General features: G+C 39.7%; 1 long non-coding RNA gene across 1 annotated transcript; it reads left to right on the top strand.

The window, feature by feature from the left end:
• The first annotated feature begins 313 nt into the window (after positions 1–313).
• Positions 314–20,994, top strand: LOC130683952 (uncharacterized). The gene is made up of 4 exons (XR_008998088.1): positions 314–430; positions 11,690–12,097; positions 15,102–15,334; positions 19,007–20,994. It is a non-coding gene; the product is annotated as an uncharacterized LOC130683952 (long non-coding RNA).
• The last annotated feature ends 2,475 nt before the right edge of the window (positions 20,995–23,469 follow it).

Here is a 23,469-nt window from a genome sequence, read left to right as displayed (position 1 = left end):
TGGAGAGGACTGTTGTGTCAAGAACTGAAGGAAGCAGGAATCTTTTAAGAAATTTGAGCAAAGGGGAGCAAATTTAAGCTGAAAGGGCAGAGATCCTTTGGGCCTTATTCATCATGTTACAAATAGTGTGTTTATCCTCCTGAAAGGCTTGGGGAGAAAGTGAAGGGCTTCAAGCAGGAACTTTAATCAGTCCTATTGGTGTTAAATAAAAATCATGATGTGTGCCACCTGGAGAATGGATTGGAGAAGGGCCAGTGCCAAGGGGAGGGACAAGATGGGAGGTGTCCCAGTGAGAGGTGATGTTGGCTGGATAAGGGTGTGGCATTGAGGGAGAGCAGAGGACAGAGATCCACACTGGAGACGAGGCTGATGGGAGCTGTTCAAGGACTGGATGTGTGGGTAAATAACAGAGAAAAACCATCTGTAGTGGGTGAGTGGGGATCTGGTTACTCGAATTGTGGATAAAGATTGGAGAAGAAACTGCATGTATACATATGGTGTGACTGGAGTGTGTGTGTGTGTGTGTGTGTGTGTGTGTGTGTGTGTGTGTGTGTGTGTGTGTGTGTGAGTCAGTCATTAGGGTAGGAATGGGGAGGGGATATCAGAGTCCAAAATACTTTTTAGTCTCAACGGCACTGTGAGCTTGTGTGGTTAACTCCCTAAAACTGAAAACAAATGCATTGGGAAAAGCCAGTAGGGTAAATACCTTTTTGTCGGAGAGTAATTTTTCAAGTATTTGTACCTGGCACAAACTGCATGGATAAAATGGGCAAGTCCTAAGCCGTTGGTATTATCCTCTGATTAGGAGCATGTGTTCTGGATCCAGATTCCTTGGTTCTTATCCTATCTGCCCCACTGTTAGGAAGTATGATGGCCCTGCAAAGATGCCCACATTCTAATTCCTGGAGCCTCTGAATATCTTAGGTTTTGCAGAATGGGGGCATTTATGTTGCTGAACAGCTGATCCTGAAATGCAGAGATTGTCTTGGATTATCCAGGTGCACCCAGTGTAATCACAAAGGTCCTTCAATGTGTAAGAAGGAAGCAGGGGGGCTCGGAGTCAGAAATGTGAGGATGGATTTGAGATCAGGGAAGACGGTTCTGAAGATGAAGGAAAGAAGCCATGAGCCAAGCAGTGTGGCCTCTAGAAGCTGTAAAAGCTCTGTAGGCAAATGGATTCTCCTGTCAAGCCTCTGGAAAAGAACACCACCCTGCCAACATCTTGAATTTAGCCCAGGGAGACATGTTTCAGACGTCTGACCTACAAAACTGTAAGGCCATTCATTTGTGTTGTTTTAATTTAATTTGTTACAGCAGCAATAGAAAACTAATAGAGCTACTTACTAGTGTTTGTGGGAAAGCCATTCAGCTTCCCTGTGCCTCAGTTTCCTAAATGTGTTAAATGGGGATAATTAGAATACTTGACAGAGATGAAATTTAAGTGGGGCAGTAGATGTAAAACACTGAGCGTAGAGCCTGGCTTGTGGTTAATGCTCAGTAATGTCAGTTCCGTCCTTTTCACAATGTGTTGCTGTCTCGGTGGGCTCTGGTTTGCCTGCACCACCTGGAGAACTAGGTCAGTTTCATCCTTGTGGCCCTAGCAGCCCACAGAATCTGGCAGAAAGCAGATATGTCTTTAATTATTGACCTAGACTAAACTAGACTCACTCCTGTTGAAGAGAGAAAGTGAACCAGAGAAGCCCGTTCTATCATCCTTTAATGGCTGCTCCTTTTCTGAGAAGTAAAATAAAACTCCAACATGGATACATCTACTGCTCTTTGGAGTATCAGTATGCTTTCCAGCGAGCTGCAGTTCATAATATTCAAATTACTAGCAAATAAAGATTATAAATTATTAACTGTTTGCAAGTGGAATAATTTGCATATTTTAAAACATTCTCTTCATATTCAATCTTTAGAACAACTTCTCTCCTTGCGCATCATGAAGGATTATTGGGGTGACAGGCTTCTGCCTGGCTTTATGATGCTCATGCAGAGGGAGAGAGTAGCTGTTGCCTGAGCTTGTGTTGAGAGCCTGGCCTCCTGCCCAGGAGTCCTCTCTTCTGTGCATGTGGGTCTACATGCTTGGACCTGTGGCTTCAGACCTGCCTGGGCACATATCCTGCTCTGGCCCTGCACCGGGAGGCTGGAAGGAGCTGAGTCACAATCGGAAGAGCTGTGCATCTCCCTGGGTCGGCTGTAGCTCATGTTCATGCCACCCGCTGGTTCTGCCCCCATTAGAGTCTCATGGTTTCTCCAACGTCATTTCTGTGCTGTGCTCTCAAACTCCTCTGTGCCCATCTTCTAACCTGAACTTCATGCTATGCTGCTGTTATACGCCCTACAGATCTTTCTCACACCCTCAGCCTAAGGCCTGTGCAACTGGGTTCTTATATTCCCAACCTCTGGCTCTTCATCTAGCTCTGCAGTCCCTCAAACTTGATTCCCCAAGGTCTGCCCAACTGCCTGAACTTTCCAATAAGGTCAAATAAGAGAAGAGTGGCGTTGGTTCACCAAGTTATTTCCTGCAAAGTGACCCTGTACAAGTAGTTATTTGGGGGGAGTGGGGGATAAATCAACAGGCCAGGCATTGGCTTGATTGCATGGCAACTTCTTTTTACAAGGATGAATGTTTGGGCTGATACTTGACCGACAACATAAAGAACAAGGTCACAGCACATATTTTCACCCCTAAAAAGGAATTGCTCTTCCAAAACCCCAGAGAAAAGTAGAGTCTGGCTTTTTGATTATATGTTTCATTGCAATGCACTGATGTAATGTCATACATGATAAAACGAGGGAGCTGGGCTTGAACTGAAATCAGTTGAAGCTTACAGGTTTAATCCAGGTTTGGGTATTTCAAATTTGTCCAGCCATGATTTCTGGGGCAAGTATTTGAGGTTAGAATAGCTTATGAGTGACATGGACCATTGGTTGGTTTCATTTGCAATTCAATGGGCCACTGCAAAGGAAACTTTGCTCATATGGTTTGGAAAATGTCATTCTGAAGGGAAAAGTGAGCTAATCTCTGCATCCTGGGAATCTGGAAAAGGAGGTTCTTTCACTGCCATTTTTATCAGAACCTAAATGAATGTGATCAGGTAGAGACTGTCTCAGGGATTATAAAGGACCTGGCAGATTTGATTTTGTGTTAGTTTACCGGTAATCCCTGGTTTGTTTAACTGGGTGATTCTGGGCCAGTGAACAGTTGATTCAAATTCATAAAGACAAGCTTGCAGAGGAAGGCCCTGTGTTTTGGCCTTGACTCCAGACAGAGGGCTCTGTGCTTTCACCACTGTCCTGGCTCCTTCCCACGGCTGATGCTCTCGAAAGGCACAAGCCCCTTTGCAATGGCAGGGCAGCCTGGCCCCCGTAGGGAATGTACTGTCCCTACTGTATTCTTCTAAAAGCGATGGACTTAATTCAAAACTGGTAAGGAAACCACTTTAGCCAACGTAAGAACTGAATCTTATTCTCTGATATAAACCAAAATATTTGTTGGGCTTCACCAACATATGAAAGTGAATATATATTTTTTTAATGAGATATTGTGTCCTTTGATTTTAGTGAGTCTGGCGTTCACCAAATGAGGGGATGCCAGAGTCCATTTATGCCCCCCAGAAGTAATAGAGTTGCTCTAAGCAGAGTAGAGACAATGATAAGTAGACAGTGAGGGCTCAGGTTTTGTCTCCACCACCCTTGCAAGCTGGTGGGGCCAAGTTAGGGATGGCGGGCAGGGTAGCTGTTAAACAAGTAATTAAAGACACAAAAAGCAATGTTATGTGTGTGCTTAGTGCCACGGAGGAATCTATAACCTATTGTAACACTGGGATGTGACCGGGCTTGGATTCAGATGTGGCTTCCCTAGGAAAGTGGTATCTGAACACCAGGTTCAATGGCAAGGGAATAAAGAGAAAAATAGTTTGGGCTAAGGGAACAGCACATGTAAAGAGCCCGATGCTGGAGGGAGCACGGTGAGGTCAGGGCCAAGGAAATGTGGCTGTAGCAGAGAGATGACAGTAAGTTGGGGCCTGAGGAGTGAGCAGGATTCAGAGGATAGAAAGCCTACAGCTTTGCAAGGGTTCTTCTCCAGGACTTCCTCCTTTGCTTCCCTCTTTATAACTGTCCCATCTTTGATGAGTGAATATTATTTAAGATGAACTTACTTAGCAGTTAAGTTCTTCCCATTTCCTGACTCCATAATTCTTCCTGCTATATATGGGGGCTTCTTATCCTAAAACTACTGCTAGTGCTAAAAATAAGGTACCCTTCCTGTACCTCTGCAAACGCTAGCAGCCCTGGGTCTATGGCTCCTCCAGATGCTGGCTACGGGATGGTTCCTGAGCAGCCAGCCTTGGCCTCTATTCTATCTGAAGCTCTTTCTTTCTGCCTTTCTGAATCTCAGGCATTTCTGGATACTTAAGTGTCCAATAGGCCTAAGAAGGAAGTGAACGGGTGACTGTGGAGACTGAGCAGGGTTGAGCCCTGAGGAGAGCCTACTGTCTCTCTGGAGGAAGACCCAGAACATTCTTTCTCCCAGCTTGTGGCCCTGCTCTCATCCCCACCAGTCTCCCTCTGGCTTTCCCTTCCCCTAATTATAACCTGAGTTGAGTCATCCAGTATAGCTAGTGGTGGTTAGGATTTAATGTCTGCTCTAATAGTTACTTAGTCTTCAGAATAAGTAAGGAAAGTGGTGGGTTTGAAGCAGCCTAATTCTCCTCAGGACTGAGGTCATTCATAGAGGTTCATTAAGAAGACACAGAATATCTTTAAAAGCCACTAAAGAAATAAGAGTGCTCTCATAGTTTCCATTCAGCCATCCCCCAAATATCCATCTAATTTTAATTCAGATTAAGTAATCAGAGTACAATATAGCTGCTGACTGCTGCTTACCCTCCTACCAGGGGGGTTATCTTTAATTCCTCCACCTAATCTCCATCTATCCTTCCAGAAAAAGAAAATTGAAATCAGATTTCAAGCCTCCATGTGTCCAAGATTTATTTGGGTTACTTGTAAAAATGTAGATTCCTGGACCATGCCCCCTAGATGATTCTGATACATCTGGTTTGATGATTGGGCTTTGGAAATGGCATTTTTAATAATCACCCTCAAAATGAACCTGGGGTAAATGATTCAGGACCACACTGAGGACCAGGGCAGCAACCCTCCTGCTCTTACTGAGGACAGAAGCCAGAGAGGGGATGCTGGTTGGCACTCTCCTTGTCGGGAGCAGGGAGAAGAGAAGGCAGCTGGAGAATTTTCTTAAGGTTGGAGGCTCTGCTGAATCTTGTGATTTATTCAGTCCTGTGTTATATTTCTAATAAAGTCCCTCAGGGTCTCCCTTTGAAAACTCAGATTATTTTCCATGATACTTACCTTAAGAGATGGGATATGTTCACAAGTTCTTACAGACATGAGTCCAGTTGAGAAGTTAGGCCTGTTTATAATCTACTGCAGTAAACAGAATATGGCCCCTGGGAAGGAGACATTACAATATGTAGCATTTCTATAGACAGACAATGAAACAGCTGAGTCTGTGGATCATAAGTACCAGGAACAATTAAGTAAAGTCCATATCTAAATAAAACCTGGTCTACGTAAACAAATAATAAAACCCCACTGTTTGGAGGGTAAAACTATTTCTGTATGATTTTTCACAGAAAACAAAAAAGCAGTGGCCTACAAAACATTTTGCAGAATTCAAAGTTCTCCAAAATACTATCTTAAGAAACACCAGAGAAATGTCTGCAGGTTTGAGGAGAAAGGATTGTGACAGAGGAACCAGCTCAGATGTCCCTTTGAGCTGTCATTCATTTTCCGCAATTGCTGAAGAACAAATGTCATGACATGACTCTCAAAAAATAAACCATTCATATAATATTTATTCAAACAGTATCCTGGCAATCAGATCAGTTAAATGAAGGACTTTTCATGAACATAGATTAATAAGAGATAAGTAAACAATGTAAACAAAAATGCGACATAACTACCTGATCTAAAATTTCATGATTTCTAGGAACATCCTGAAAATTGGGTGAAAGTGGCAGTGAAGGTAGATCAATTTCTCTGTCTCAGAGGGACAATTGACAATTACACATTTATTACATCTAGAAATCAGAAAACTAACAGTGTATAAATACAGGAAATAATATTTTATCTTCTGAATTACTAGGGGATAAAAGGGTTTAGTGCTTAATTAGCAAATGATAGAGCACCACTAATGAAACAAATGCAAAGTAGACAAAAACTAAAACAAAAGCAGAAAACATTGACAGCAACAGAAGTGAAAAAATCTAGTTAGAACAAATATACAAAACAAATTACTCTTTTAAAAGCTTTCTACTTGAGTCAGTGTGAAGTTACAATTATTTGCTGTTTAAAAAAATATAAAAGTATTTCAGTAATTTATCAATATGTTTCATAGTCATTAACCCAGTAATTTTCCATTTTAGACATTTCTTCCAAAGAATAATCATGTATGTACACAGACATGAACATCTAAGGATATGCATTCTATCACTATTTAAAATATCAAAAATTAAAGGCAATTCTATGCTACGTGTCAGGTTAAAATGTAAGCATCTGTAATGTGAAATGTTCTGAAGTTGTTATGGGCAACCTAGACTGGATTGCGTATGGAACCAAGTGGCACTTGGAGGTCTTGGAGGGTGGAGGTTTATTTTACACCGGTGGGCTCAGAGGAGAGTGATCTCTAAAGGTCTGAGCCCGAGGTACAGCAGGGCCATGTCTTTTATACATTTATGACAAAGCTAGAGGGGAGTTAGCACCCAGGAACTGTTGCAGTGGGAGCTATTAGGTCACTATAGGTATATTCAGGATGCTCGTTATATTTTAATCTATTCCTGTAAAGGTTGCCCAGATACCAAATTATCATCTAATGTGCTTTCATGACTATGAATAACAAGCCGTTCTATACCACCAAGTCGTGGTGGTGGTGGGGAATACATTGTTGTATTGTTTCAATCCCAAGTACCCAAGCACCTTATGACTCCTCTACATTCCTGAAGCTTTAAAAGAAACCCTGTTTCCTTTGGCTTCCCACCACACCTGCCAAGAGGGGGAGGGATTTGAGAACTTTTTGAGTATTTCCTCATCAAAGTCACTAAAATTATGTGATAATAAATTCATTTAATATCCTAATATTAAAATAATATCAAAATAAATTCAACAATTTGTTTAATATATTAACTTTTTCTTGATGCATTTCTAAGTAAAAAGGAGAGAACTAGGTTATTAAAGTATATATGGAATTTATTCAAGTAGTAACTATAATAGTGGGTTGAGATCATGTTTTAAAACTTGTCTTTTTTTTAATATCTCGAAATTTCTTTTACATTTTGCACAACAAATTTTTAAAATACAGAATTTTTTTTAATATAAAAAATAAAATTATTTCATGCCTGGCAATGCAAATTCAAATTAAAAAAACAAGTGTTTCCACAACATAAACAACTGAAGTTATTTTTATTGAATGAGAGAGGATCATTTTATATTTTTGCAGTTTAAGAATTTTACAAGAACTCCTATACTAATAAAGTACACGATAAGTAATAGCATGTGTATAATCAAAGCATTATTTATAGGTTGATATACATATATTTTATAAGTTGATATATATATATACATACATACATTGTGTATATACATTCCTGTGCTGTGAAAAATATTTTATTTTTCATTGCTCAAAGAACACTTAAAGTTGATTATCTATCAACTATCTAGCACTTTTCTTAAGTAAAAATTCATAATGAACTTATCAAAACTTTTGGATATCAGCCATATGAGGAAAATTCATATAATCAAGTGTCTAATATTAAATAATAAAGAACATACATTCATGTACTGAACATTCAGTTCTAGAGTTTAGAAAAAACCATAGACACAAGTATTGAAGGAATTAACACTATATTTTTTATCTATGCCAACACTTCTAAAAATAGTATTTCAAAGTAGATGATTTTCTAGGTATTATAAACAGCCAAAAAAAACCCAGAAGTAATAAATAGTTTTTAAGGACCAAAACAAAAAAAATGATGTAATAGATTTACTTCCAAGAATGGTGACAGAGAAATGTGTATTTTCACCAGTAAATTCTGGATTTTCAATGTTATATAAATTAGTCTAATGTATAAAATAAGGAGAAATGTTTTCCAGTGATTTTTACCAAGTTGGGATTATCAATGACATGAAGACCTGGGAAAGATAGCACAAGATAAAAACTAGAGGTCAAATTCAGTTTTAAATATTGAAGCAAAAAGTCCTAAGTAAAATCCTTGCAAATAGAATCTAATAGTATAATACCCATAAAAAATAAGGCTTATTCTAGGCTGCTGGAAAGACAGAACAGCATACCAATAAATAGCATATTAATAGAGCAACAAGGAAATGCCTCCTCAGTATACTCAAAGTGTGATCGTTAACATGCACAGGAGAGCTTGATGAAACAGTGATTTCTGGCCTCAAAAGGATTCTAATTATACTAGTAGGGAGGGCTAGAATGCTGAGAATTTTCATATCTAGCAAGTTCCTGGGTACTATGGATGCTGCTAGTCAGGGAAGAGCACTTGGAGCCTTGCTGCATGGAACACTGATGCTCAATCCTAGCTGCGTGTTGTAATTGGCTGGGGAGCTTTAAAAAAATACTGATGTCGAGTTCCAACAACATAGCTTATGCTTTAATCACCTGAGGTATGGTTTGGGTATTGGTGGTGGGGGTGGTTAAAAAACTTCCCAAGGTAACAATGTGCAGCCAAGTTTGAGACCCACTGCTCTAAAAGGATTGGCCAAACCAGTTGCATTATCTTCACTATAAATGTTTCCTGGTGATGAAGCATGGTGCTTCCCTCCCCAACACAAACCATCTTAACATGTGTCATGGGCATGATCCTGATCACTTCTTCTAAAGCAATTGATCTATATACAAGGCAGTTTGCATGTACAATTTCAAATGCATGAAGAGACTCCTCAAAGCCAGCTTGGTTTTCCTTACCATCGGTTAAAAAACAGAGGCTGTTTAGGGTGACCAACTATTCTGGTTTCTCCTGGACTGAGGCATATCCTGAAATGTGGGACTTTAAGTGCTAAAACTAGTTAAGTCCTGGGAAAACAGGAACACGTCGATCACACCAATATTCATGATATGTTTGCAGTCACCTGCTACTAAGTGGCAGGAGTTGAAAGCAGGTTTCTCTTGTGCTCTGTCCGCTCTATTCTAGCCCTGGAAAACTATGGTGGGGAGTGATTATAAGGAATTACTCAAGTGGGAGTCCTGGAGGATCTCCATTACCATGCAGGGTTGATTAATTGGAAATGACCAGGAGACAGAAATATAAAGTTCCCTGAGCCAAGTAAATGATATCTCTGACAGTGGCTCTCAGAGTGAGTCCCAGGAGAAACAGCAAAACACTGCAGGGGAATTCCTTAGACATGAAGCTCACAGGCCCCATCTGAGGCCATTATCACTCTGGGGTGGGGGGGATCAGCAGTCTGTATTTTAAGAAGTTATCCTGATTCTGCTGTGAGCTGAAGCTTAAGAACCACAGATTTAGGGGGAGGAGGTGAGGATGGGGATGTTTTCAAAATTTGCCAGAATCCGATGTGCACCAGGGATGAGAACCACAGCTGTAGATCTCAGAGCAGCAGTTCTCAACCTTGGCTGCAAAGTAGAAATACCCAGACAGTCTTTAAAAGTCCAGATGCCCAGGCTGCTAGACCAATTACACAGGAATCTCTGGGGTGGCATCAGTATTTCTCAAATGTCCCTGGATGACATCAATATTGATATCAAGCCAAGTTTGAGAACCAGTGCCTTTTGCCTTTTAAGGCTGTGTAATTCCACAGTGAGCCTAACAGGTGTGTTTCCTCCTTGTTAAGTGGCAGAAACTTTTCTGTGAATATGGGCTCCTAGACTTGCAAGTGGAAAAATGTGAATTTAATTACTTTCTCTTCCTACCAATTAGTTGATTTGCTGAGGATATGTCTACTAAGAGTAAGTGTATGGAACTTTCTGGAAGGTCAGGTGGGACTATATCCTTTGGGACCATCAGACACCTTTGGAAGATTTAGACATCTTCATGGAGAAAGAAAAAGTCAGTAGATGGATCATAAAAGGTGAAAGTGATTCTTCAAGGAAAAGACTATTGTTATAAGGACAGGCCAAGATCTGCCTTTTGCTGAGAATATCCCTGGGCTTAGATTGCTGATTTGAGTAAATACATAGGCTTTATCTGGAGTCAATCCTGTGGGACAGTGGACATGGACTTCATGGGCCCAAACTTCCTATTTGGATCTCTAAAAATAATGTTTGATGTTTCCTCAAGACTAGTAATCAGTGACAATAGGGAAAAAATAACCTTTACATTTTTCTTTTTTAGGTCATAAAAACTCTTGAAAAGAATTGTCTGAAACAAATTCTGCATTGGGCTAGTTGTGGTAGAGCATGGAAAGTACTGGAACTCAAACTCTTTCTTTTATTATTGAAGCTGTGAATTTCAAAAATAAGTCGTTATAAAAATGAAACATAAGATCCTTCACACCCACTGTTTTATTCATTTTAAAACCTCCCATCACTTGAAGTAACTAAAACATTTCCTTTTAGTAGTTAACGCTTTCTGCATTTTTAGTACTTTCCAAACATAAAATAAGATGGCATTAATATTATGTTCTAGGTACTGTGAGAAGCATTTTGCATTTATTCATTATTCCAGCATTGTGTGCCTGGGACTGGAATGGTTGCTGAAGGTCTGGAGATTAATGACACATTATTTTGGTTCTCAAAGAGCTCACTGTCTAATGAGATAATTAAAGTGTGATGTCGTGTATGCAGAGGAGGGAAGTACACCAGTGGGGCACCTAGTCCAGTTTGGCAGGGTCAGGATGTAGGCAAGAGCCAGGAGGAGCAACTGGGAAAGTGATACTTGACCTGAATCATAAAAAGAGTAGTAGGAATCAGCAAACAAAACTTAACTGAAATACTTCGTTATTTAATCTTCATAACAACTCTGTGAAATAGGTATTGTTACATCTCAAAGAACGTTTTAAGTCAAATGACCAGGCAACAGAGAGTTAGTGTCATGGAGCAAGTTTGTGGCTAGGGATCACAGTAGCTAGCCTATATAAAGGTGATTCTTATTTTTATATACGTATAAATATAGAGTTGACCCTTGAGTAGCATGGGGGTTAGAGATGTTGATCCCTGCAGTCAAAAATCCACAAATAACTTTTGATTTCCCAAAAACTTAACTACTGATAGCCTGCTGTTGACTGGAAGCCTTACCAACTACATAAATAGTTGATTAATCCATATTTTGTATGCTATATGTATTATATACTGTACTCTTACAATAAAGTAAGCTAGAGAAAAGAAAATGGTTTTTCAAATTGTCACAAATCTCCAAATAATTTTCCAATATATTTATTTAAAAAAATCCACAAGAAGACCCATGTAGTTCAAACCTATGTTGTTCAAGGGTCAACTGTAAAAAGAATAAAAATGTTTACTATATATGTTATGTGCATGTATAATGAATTCACCTTTATATAGGCTGTTTTATGTAACTAGGTAATTACATATTTATATATTCATATGTAGATATATATATCTCATTGTATACATGAAGGATAGCATATTCCTAGTGTCTGATTCTGGGCTCTATATTTCCCTTTACAGATGCACCTTCTCTGTTTTTATCATCATACATGAAGACAGATCCCAGCTCTGGACTGAAATAATCTCTTACTTGGTGTTCTCCCTATCCACCAAGTTGAACATCACACATGTTCAACTAATTGAAACATATTATTTCAAAAGCTGGAGATGGAGAGGATTGGAGAAGCCATGGGTTCTGTGTGCAAAAGTCACATGAGATTGGAGAATTACAGCAATTCAACTATCGGCTGAACACGGAGCCTTGGTAAATGTGACCTGTGCGTCACTGGATATCAGGACTGTCTTCATACCCAACTTGGAAATGCTTCTGATCCACTGGAATATTTCAGTGTAACAAATGAAGAAGCTTGGTAAAATCTCTGCATACTTCCAAGGATTTTGACCTCACTTTTCTTTTGCTAGAACAGGGTAAATATATTCTTATTATTAAATGCATTCTTATGAATATATTCTTAACAGCAAAAACATGTGTTGTGTCTCAAATATCTCGTTGACTATCTTCTCATAAGGCGTCCTTGGAAAAGTCATTTAAGCTTTGTGAACTTCAGTTTCATTGTTTTTTAAAAGGGCTACTATACCTATCTCGAAACATGATTGTGAGGATCATATAAAATGATAAGGGCTATTCGAAGACACTTTCAAAAGTCTTTATTTCTCCCCTACCCTTTCCATTATAGGTTGAGATCATAATCTTCTCAGTCTTAATCTTTCTGATGTCCTCTTAAGTTTATTCTAAGTGATAACGGTTCACCTAAAAAATGTTATCTTCCTTTCTGAGATTTGTATTTGGCCCTTGGATAAGCTGAATGCTCTGGTTAATATAGCAAATGGGTCAGGTGGTAATTAAGCATTGAGGCTTATTATTGAAATAAGTGAATTATTGACTTACTTGTAACATCGGGAGAAGTGACATGCCTTTCTCACATGCTCAACTCTAAATTTGGCACTGAAACAAAGATTTATAAGCAAAATACGTCTTCTTGAAATATTGTCCATCATGCCTCTTCCCAGAACGATGAAGAGATGCATATTGTATGATAAAAAAAATGGGGGTGGGGGAACTGAAGCTATTGTTGGCCTTACTCAGAATTCTGTTTATGTAATTTGAGTTACTCTTAATAATTCAGAATTTCAAATGTCCATTTTATTTCAATGAATATCTCTTAAGCTTATTTGGGGTGCATAGAGAGGGCTGTTCTCTTTGGCCAGGAGTCCCAAAGCATGATTTATTCTTGCAGCATCTCTTTGAGATGTTTTTTCCTCTTTTCCAAATTTTGTGTAAATGCCAAGTCTTTTTCTTCAAAAAATTCAATACAATTTGGCTCAGAAATACAAGGCAGAGGGAATCGGATACTAGTTATTTAATTCCATGCTGCTTCTTGTACGTCTGACTAACCTTTATTTAAAAGATTTAAAAATAATTTTCCATATAGAAACTTTCTACCTTTTGATTTTTTTTGGATATTCCTTAAAGCCTCCTCAAAAGCACTGAAATGTAATATAGTATTCACAGGTGAAAACTACTTACTCTTTGAAAACAGCAATTCTTCTGGCTCAGCCCAAAATACAGGAATGTTTTCACTTACTTCCCACTAAAGAGAAAAATGATTTCACGAAGTCAGTCTCACCTTGGAGGAATAACAACAAAAATATCAACCTTTAGCTTTGAGAAGTCACCACCTCTAAGTTAATATTTGTGCACAGCCCTGACTCTGAATCATAAAACCTTGCTAAAAACATCTGCTATCTGATCCCCGTGGGAGAAACCCAGTGGCATGGTGCTATGGAAAGAGCTTGGATTTTGGTCTCTTTGAGATATCTGTATGTCTTAGAAATACCATGCAAACTCTTTGAGCCTCAGTCTCCATATCTTGAAAATGGGACACTTCTTCCTCTTTCCACTTGGATTCTATAATGGCAAAGTAATAGTCCAGGCAAAAAGCAAGCTTTCCACCAATGGCAAGGACCATTTCTTTTACTGTCCTCCTCATTTCCTGCATCTGGATCCAGCTCACAGTTTTCTTTTAGCATCTGTGGTCAGAAGAATGACAACCCCTCAGTTACGTCTTCTTCTCTGAAACCTGTAAATATATTAGCTGACATGGCAAGAGAGGCTTTGCAAACATGATTAAGTTAGGGATATTTGGATGGAACATTAACCTGGATTATCTAAGTGGGCCCAATGTAATTGTGTGAGGATCCTTGTGGGGAATCCCTTTCTGACCAAGATTCCCATCTGGCCTTAATAGTGCCCATTGTGTTATAATAAAAGCCTGTTTGCACACTTATGGGATGTTTCCTGGTGACAGAACTGCTGGTCAGTCATGGTACTGGCCCAGGGGAGGTGTGAAGAAGAAACACCCATTCTCTCCTCCCCTCAGTTCATGTTAGGTGATTGGTCAGGCAGCCCCCAGCCACCAGGGACCTGCCCACAGAGCTCCTCCCAGTGATATGGGCAGGGAGGTAGCCCATGGCTGGGGAGAGCGGGAATCAGGGAGAGACTGAAACCTACTGCTGTGAAAATACACCCCCTTTAAACTCCCAGCTTCTTGCCCTCACCTTTATTTGGTCTCTGTGAATTCATAGGGAGCTTGCCCTGGACAGGAAATCTCCTCCTCCCAGAGCAACAGTCCTTAAAATTGTTGAAGGAGGTTAAACAGAGATTTAAAGATGTTATGCTGTTGGTCTTGAGGATGAGGAAAGAGGCCACAAACCAAGGAATGTAGGTGGCCTGTAGAAGCTGGAAAAGCCCAGGAAATGGATCTCCCTACCCTCTTACCCCCACTCCCCTCCAGAGCTTCCAAAAGGAACCCAACCCTGCCAACACCTTAATTTTAGCCCTTGAGACCCATTTTAGACTTGTAACCTCCAGAACTGTAAGGAATACATCTGTGTAGCTTTAAGCCACTAGATCCATGTTAATTTGTTTCAGCACAAACAGGAAACAAATACAGCATTTTTGCAGAGCCATGTCCTGGCTATTCGGCAGGAAGTGCTTTGAGCAGCTGAGGAAAGCGGTTCTAACCACTGGCTATCTAACTCCCTAACAAGCTCAGAAGCAGCCGATAGAACGGTTGTTATGGATTATTTCTGTTTAAGCAAGAAGGCCGAGGCTCCAAAAGCAGAATGAATGCATTGATGTAAACCCAACATTTAAGCATTTTTTGTATTCTTCATCAATTTCATTAAAAGGCCTTTTTTGTTTCAGAAGAATCAAGTAAATAGAACTTCTTTCAGAGAATCTGACTCTGCAGATAGCAACAGTGCCCATCTTTCAGAAGTCCTGCGACCCTTTCCAGCCCAAATATCTGAAGAAGTTCGAGCTCACGATTTTGTCACCTTTTACAACAAATTCTGACTGAGCCTGAATCAAAGCCACAAAAAATGACCTCTGGAATTTTATACTTCTCAGGGGAGGTGTTCAATCCAAAACAAATTCAACTGAAACCCTCCGGATTTGACACTTAAACGTTGAAGCATGGCTATTTCAAGCAGTGGTTTCATGATTCTGAAGTCCAGCAAAACCTTCCTGTTTCCAACCAGAGGAACAGGCAGAGAGAGAGAGAGAGAACAACCAGCCTGGGATTGGAAGAAAAACAAATTCTTTGCTATTTAATTGGAGGTGTTTCCCCCAAATCTGCCAGAGTGAGTATCTGTGATATTTGTTGGACTTGTTGGGACACTCCATCATTTGGTCTTGAAACATTTTTATGAAATGCTACAGAAAGTGTTATAATACCAATTAGTGATGATATTCAGCTGAGAAGGTGTCATTTGCCTGGGTGGTCCCCAAGCTTTTCTGGCCTTTTAGCCAATGATATTAATTTTAATAATAGCAGAGGCCCAGAGGCCTTTCCTCTTCTCTCTTCATGAGCAAATAGTGAGGAACTCCCCTATTTCTTGCTCACATTTCTGGAGTCTGTGTGTGGTAGTGGCAAAGGAGTGCTTCCTGCTGAGAGTGGGTTTGAAAAATGGAGTGATGCCTGCAAGGTGTCTGAAGCAACTTATGCAGGGAAACAGACTTTTTTTGCCTGACTCTTAGGGCCACAAAAAGGAAGCAGAGAGAAAGGGAGAGATGAAGAGGATGGCTCTGTATAAAGCAGACTTCTTGAACATTTGGAGTTGGGAAGAAGATGCTGATTTGTTGGTAATGTGGATGGAGCTGAGGATTTGGGGGCCTGTCTTGGTGTAGGATTAGAAACTGGTTTCACAAGTCACATATCTTCTAAACCTACTATACATACAATTAAAGTGGTTTTAAGTTGCTGAAGACTGGGGGTATCCAAATACAGGTCTGATAACCACTTGCAAAGGATGTTCTGGAACATTCAAAACACTGACTGGGTTATTGGAATTAATTGTTCATTCATTAAGTCTACCATATTCAATGTGCTATGCTGGATATTGTATTGGTTTTAAGGAGTTAGCTTAAAGGTTTATAATTGTATTATTCTATTAATTTTGGTAAGGATGGCAAAAGAGAATGGTCAAAATACAGGTAGGAGTCACATCTTTCATGATGCTGAAAATATACGACGTCTTGAAAAATAATTTTTTATAACCCAATAATGGTAACTAATAATAACTACCATTTGGGCCTGGCATATACATATACCATATAATTTAATTTTGCAAGAAAACTTTGTAGGTAATATGATTACCTTTATTCCTCATATATGAAAACTGAGGCTCAGAGATGGGTAAATTGCCCAAGATCACAGAGCTAGTAACACACGGAGCTAGTATCCTGTTCAGTTGTACCCGACATATATAAAATAATAGGCAGGTAGCAAGTTAGCCCATTGTCTTTTGGCTACAGAATTACAGAATGATGGAAATGGAAATTAGCAATTACTCACAATATATTTATTTGAAGGCAAATGGAGTTCCTTTCCAAAATAAGTTAGTTGCAAGTTATTCATTTTATAAATGGAGATTTGCAGACTTTCATCTGGGGTGAGCTCGGTGACAGGTTGGCACTGCGTGCTTCCAACACATTACTTATGGCAAATTGGTTCAAACACAAAAAAGTTGGTTCTTAATGCTTATTTTTTTGTTGATGATTGAAGACATTCTCAAATAGCTAAATCAGGATTAATTCTATCATTCCAGTAGCTTAGGAATTCTTGGCAGATGCAACAGTGGAGGAAACTATCTTGAGTATATCTACTAAGCACTGGCCCAGGCTGTTTCATGCATATCAGTTTATTTAATCTGGTCAGTGACCTCAGAGGGTCAATGTTACAAACCCCATTTATGCAGAAAAGAATACTGACATTCAATATTTCTTTCCAGATCATGCTGATTATTAGATCATCAAAGCTGGCTATTTGGTCATAGGCTTGAAATTTATGCATATCTAAGCATTTCTATAATAATGTGGTGACTCAAAATCCTTTCTGAGTGATAGTATGGTTCCAGCCATTCCTTTGTAATCATGTTTTTATGGAGATAGATGCTCTGAATTTCAAACAAGAGATGTTGAAAGATGAAGACTAATGTCTTGTGTACTGCCTACAACCAACTGTTTTCTCTTTTTGGACCAATTAGATCCAGATATCAATCCTGTAGTGAAGGAGATCAGGCATCAGTCACTCTACACTGAACCGTTTGCCAGTGCATCCATGATGACAGCCCTGGGAACCAGTGAGCAGGGACAGTGTGTGGATTTACACCCCAGGACAAGGGAGTCAGCTCCATCTAATGTGAATTCTGTCCCTACAGACTCTGTCCCAGGCTTGGGTAGGAAAGGAATCTGTAGGCAATGAAAGAATGAAAGCCTTGGATTAGCTTTGGTTCCATGCCCCAGGCGTGGTGTTGAGAAGCAACTGCTGGGCCACATGTGTCAGGAGATGAAGTGATGTGCAGATGTGACTCCTTTTGGATGTGACTGCCTTCACAGAGCATCCCGGGTTGGTAGAGTGGGTGCTCGTAACTGAGCTCTGCTTGAGGAATAGGATTTGGGTGTCCAATGGCAAGTTCCCTCAGAAAGCCTGAGAAACCACAGTGCCAATGAGGCCACACCTGGGGAAGAGATTAGGCCAGGCACTGCTTCAGAGGAAGGCTGCCTCAGGACTCTGGCCTTAACCGTAAGTGAATATGCACTTGTCCCTCTGCCTCTGGCATCCGTAGTCAGCCCTCACTCCCCAGGCTTCCCATCCAGAATCAGCAATTTAAAACAGTAAAATCAATGGACTTTAAAGCCTCATGGAGAGTGAAACAAAACGGGGCTCAAAATCTAAAGAGAAAGGAACATTGGAGAGAAGCAAATTTTGAAGCTCGAAGCCAGATAAAGCCCATTTAGTCGCAGCTTATTAGGAATCCAGTTTGAAACCACAAGCAGGGACAGGCCCTGTCCTACTTTAAATGGACTTTCCATTTCCCTTTGTCCTGGTCAAAATGTGACTTGGTTAAAATGGAATTGTTTGTGAAATTTCTTCTGTCCTAATTTTTAAAAAGCAAAAGAGTTTTCTTTATGTATTGAACTTTATTTACTTTTATTTTGGTCCTTTTGCTTTACATCCGTGTATTATTACATTGTGAATGTTTTTATTATCTAACATGTATTTAGTGCCATTATGTTTATTACTAGTAGTGACAGTAGTTAGCAGTAGTAGTTGTAATAGTTACAGTAGTGGAGGTTGCTCTGTGTATTCTAGCTTTGGGCCCAAATCTCTTATCTGGTTTCTTGTTGTACTGAGCTGGGCTGGAATGTATTTGGGAGATATGAGAGCTCCTTAGTATACACATATAGCATAGATATAGAATCTGTTGATTCTAAACTCTAGCCTATTCTAGCCTCCTTATCTTTAGGTCCTACTCTAATCCCACTTTAAAAAGATAAATAAAAAATGAATATGTGCACACAGCAAATAAATAAAAGAATATAAAAGAATATGGAGTAAAAAATAACTTTCTCTCCTTCCCCCAATTTCTATTCCCCCGTAGGTAACTATTACTAGTTCCTTACATATTCAGTGTTTATTCACTCCAGTATATATAGATAAATATTTCTCATGATTAATTGGATAACTCACACACACACACACACATATTCTGTGTTTCATCCCCCTCCCCACTCCCAACTGAACATTATATTTTGGAGAATTTTTTCAACTCATAAGTATGTTTTATTTAAAAAATAACTTCCTAGTATTTAATTTTAAAGATCTGCCTTAGATTATTTAACTAGTATTTTATTGCTGGAAATTTAGCTTCCTTAATTTTTCCTTTGATCAGAAATTATGGGACCATGAATGTACTTATTTTTGCTTGTGTGTATATAGCTGTAGGATAACTTCTGCTTTTTCATTAAAGGAGGCTATGAATGGTGCCCGTGTCTCAGACGAAAGACACTCTAAATTCCTCTTAATGCTGTGGCCAAAGGAGAGAAGCAAGAGCAATATGTACATGCCAGAAGACAGAAGAGCCAGGACAGCAAATGATTCCAAGAGAGGGACCTAGAGGAAAGAGGCCCAGGGAAGATCTGCTCCAGTTCAGTTCTACTCCTAATCCCTTTAAACCAGCCTCCAGAAGCCCAGCCCTTCACACCTCATTGTGCCTCTGGCTCTGTTTTGGAGACCTTCTCTATCTTCCCAGGGTGGATAGAGGAGGCCTTGGTAGGGGAAGACTTGAGCTCCCCCTAGAGGTTGGAGAACATCAGCCGGACTAGAGAATATACAATCTCTCAAACTGAAGGACATTTTTAAAAGAAAAATACACCAGTTAAAACAGCTGCTCACAAGTGTGCCTCTTCCTTTGGTCTCTTGATTCATGAGCACACATTTTTAGGTAATTGCAGTAATGGCCTAGATTCAATTTTGAATTCTGCTTTTTTTCCCCCACTTAATATCGTATGGTAAATGTTTTTCCATGTGGCTACATAATCTCTCTAATTACCATTTTAATGACTTCATAATACTCCTTCCAGTTCACATATTGTAATTCATTTAACCATTCCCTATTGGTGGACATTTTAGATTGTTTCCAGACTTATACTAATATAGACAATGGTGCATACAATATCTGTTGTTTCCCCTATTTTGAATGAGATTCTTAGATTAAAGGGTGAGTCAAGGGTAAGGTTGATTTCGTAGTTCTTGATAAACTTTATTCTGCTGATTCCATAAGCACCAGTGCCTCTGGCATGGTATCAAAATACTAATTTAGGTAGCTTTGTCTTATTTTTTTAACTTCTGCAAATGTAATCACATGACCTGCCACTGCCTTTCACTTTCTACTAATTCTTCTCTACTTTCTGTACAGCCAAGTCATTCATTTAGACTTTGGTTGATCATTTATTCATTCATTATCTTTTGAGAACCTAATATTTACGAGGAATTTGCTCTAGAATCATGTCTTCTTGTAACAATGCAATTCTGACAGACAACGGAAACAAAGGCTGACTGTGCATTACGTTAGTGAACTCATTTTGTAAAACTAAAAAAATAAATCATACTTTGTAAAACCCCAGTTGTTAGATTTAAGGAAAATGTGGGTTAGAGAAAATCTTCTGGCCTATCCCATCTCCATGAAATGCACAAGTGCTGAATAAAAGAGAACTGAGACTAACAAAGAATGTAAAGCTGGCTAAAGCCAAGTATGGTTGGATGAGTAGGAGCTCACCAGCAGAACAGAGATGACAGTGGGGTCTTAGAATCAGATCATTAATGTTGAAATCCTATCTCTGCTCCTTATAAGCTGTAAAAGCTTAAATAAGTTATCTTTTTTCTTTCTCTCTTTTTTATTGTTTCATTTTCACTTCAGGTTCCTATTCAACTTTCAAAACTCAGACAAAATATCACCTACATCTTTCACCTTCCCCAACTTCTTTCCTCCCCAAAGTCCCCTTTAATTGGTGTTCCCAATCCACCAGTGACACACCCCTCTTAGACCACCTATCAGCTGATGTTGTCTACACCAGAATGCAGAGTCTTTGGGGCAAGGGCTATATTTTCCTCCCCTCGGTGTCTCCAGCCTCTATCAAGGTACCTGACGCATGATAGGTACTTGGCAAATGTTTGTTGAATTTAATGACTTGAATTGAATGTTTAAGTAATTATGGCACATCAACAGGAGGAAATATGCAGCAATTAAAAAGATAATTAGGAAGACTGCATAGCTTGGTGGAAATATGTTTATGATATGTTTAATGTGAACATGCAAAGTGATGTCTGCATTATAATTCTCACTATCTAAAAATTCTCTGTCTAGGTGCTAAAGAGACAAAGAAAAATAAGAAAAGATGTTTATGTCTAAGAGTCTCATAGCTCCCAAGGTACCTCTTCATGAAGGAGGTAGGTTTGTGTGTAAGAGCAATGATGGCAATATGTGAGAAATGCCAAATGGAGGGCTGAATTTGTCTGGGGAAGTTGGGTGAGACAGACATGGCATTTAATATGGACTTGGAGGTTAACTAGGAGTCAGACAAGATATTGGAGAAGGAATTTTCTTAAATGGGAAAATGCATTCCATTTTAGGAAATTGTTAGAAATTTCTGTGGTGGTGGGTGGGAGATGAGATGAGAAGAGAGTATAACATTGAGTTATATTGTAGATGACTTGCTAAGGTGTTTGATTTTTAACTTGTGGACAGTGGGGAGCTATCAAGGGTTCTTGAGCAGAGGAGTAGCATGATTACATTTTTTTAAATGACAATAACCCTGTAGAGCAAAAAGGGTGAATACCCAGGGCAAATGCTTCACCAGGGGCTAAGCTGCAGCTACCTGCTTCGGGTAAGCGAGAAGAGGCCTGATGGCTGAGCTGGAGCTTGGGCAACTTTGACATACCTTCAAAGGGACAGCGAATAAGACTTATTGACTTACGGAATATTGAGAGCTAAGTAAAGTGAGAATTCAAGGACGACTGGTGGTGACAATTTGTAAAAAATGTAAAAGGAGAAGGTCTTTGGTAGGAGGGTGGGTGGGCACAGGGGAGTGGGAAGATGTTGGGCATAGATTTGGATACGTCGACTTCTTGGTGCTAGTGGGCCTTGTATCAGCGGGAGGCTGATATGCAGTCAGACAAATGCTTCTAGATTTCTAGGAGATCATTTCTGGCAAAAAAAAAAATGTCCATAAACTGGGTCTAACCAATAATCCCATACTTTCTATCTTCATGAAGAATGGGAAGCATGCTACAAATGAAGGTGTTCTGGCTTCCTGACTTCAAATCCAGTTTCTCCCTCATCAGCTGTTAGCAAATGACTTAATCTTATTAAGCCTCAAATTCTTCATCTGAAAATTAGAATAATAACCCTTGCCTCATAGGGTGGTGTGAGAATGAGATTAGATAAAGCAAGAAAAACATCTGCAGGAGGGACCCAGTAAATGTCCATTCTACCCCCTCCCCACTCCACCCTTTTCCCCCCATATTATCTCAGAACAACAATAAAGGGTTGAAAGAGAAATCAACACAGTTGTCTTTAAAACAAGCATCACATAGATGACCATCTACTGATGGTTGATTTCCCTAGAGCCAGTCCAGTTCTTGGAATCAAGTGTTAGTAAGATTCAGGAACCAGGTGTTCTCCTGAGTTACAGCCAAGCTGTTTTCCAAATAAAGATTTCTCCAGGGGTAAAATACGGACTTTCTCAATATGAGCATCATGGAAGTCCAGTCTATATCAATATTCCAAAACCGTGGCTTCATTTCTTAAGAGAGTAAGACCTTTGATTTCTGTTGTTGTCTTGAATTGAGTTATCTACATATATCTCTCTCCATCCAATATGTTAAATTACCAATGTAATCATGATAATAATTCCCATTTTGAGGGCTTGCTTTATGTCAGCACGTTAGGTGCCTGTTTGTTTAATCCTTTTGACAAACCTACCTGATTTCATAACTTATTCATATTACAAATGATGCAACTGGTACACAGAGGTGAAGTGACTTGTCAAAACTGCATGAAAGTAGGTGAAGGACCTAGGATTTGAAAACAAGTCATTTGAATCCTGGGCCCTTCCTTAAAACCACCACCCCTTAATCAAGATGGCATTATCTTTGCCACTTGCCATTCAAGGGTGGGAGAAGGGGAGATGGAGAAAGAATTTAAGAGAGAGAGATACAAGAAGCAAAGCAGTGTTGTCTTTAAAACAAGCATTGTCTTTAAAACAAGCATCACATAGATGTCCATCAGATGAGATGTGCATGTGTATTTCAATTGCTGTTACGCATGACTCAGAAGTCACACTTGTTTCTCCATCAAGGGAGGCACAAGGACAAGCAAACAGTGACATTTATCTATGATTAAAAAATTATGACAATATATATGCAAATGAGGGCGAGCCCAGTGCTTCTGGAAGACTGAAGAGAATTGCATAGAGTCATAAATTTGGGTGTTTCTTCCATTCTGTGTGCTCCCTGGCCAAGTGTAGAGATGTAGTAGCACCCGCCAGGATGCCTGGGAGCGAGGCTGACCTTCCGGGTCGCTCCGCAGCACACAGTCACAGTGGCAGGCCTTTGCCCTTGCCCTTCCCTCTGCCTGGTTTGCTCTTTAGCTGGACTGTCTCCCTGATCAAAGGCCGCTGCTCTGGGAAGCCTTCCACACAGACTTCAGCAGAGTTAGTCTCTGTAAGGGCATAGATCCTGTTCATTCATTTGTACATTCACTTATTCATTCAACACATGCTCACTGAGCACTTTGTTGGTATTAGGCCTGGCAAAAATTGTCCTAGACCCAGCAGATAAAGTTTACATCTGATTCCAGAGCAAATAGGCAAAATAAGGTCACTCTTCTCCCGTGGAGCTTACACTGACTGGAGGAGGTAGACAAATAAACAA

This window comes from Manis pentadactyla, chromosome 5 (assembly GCF_030020395.1).
Source record: "Manis pentadactyla isolate mManPen7 chromosome 5, mManPen7.hap1, whole genome shotgun sequence".
NCBI lineage: Eukaryota > Metazoa > Chordata > Mammalia > Pholidota > Manidae > Manis > Manis pentadactyla.
Note: the sequence above shows the minus strand (reverse complement) of the source record. Positions and strands in the feature narration are given on the sequence as shown.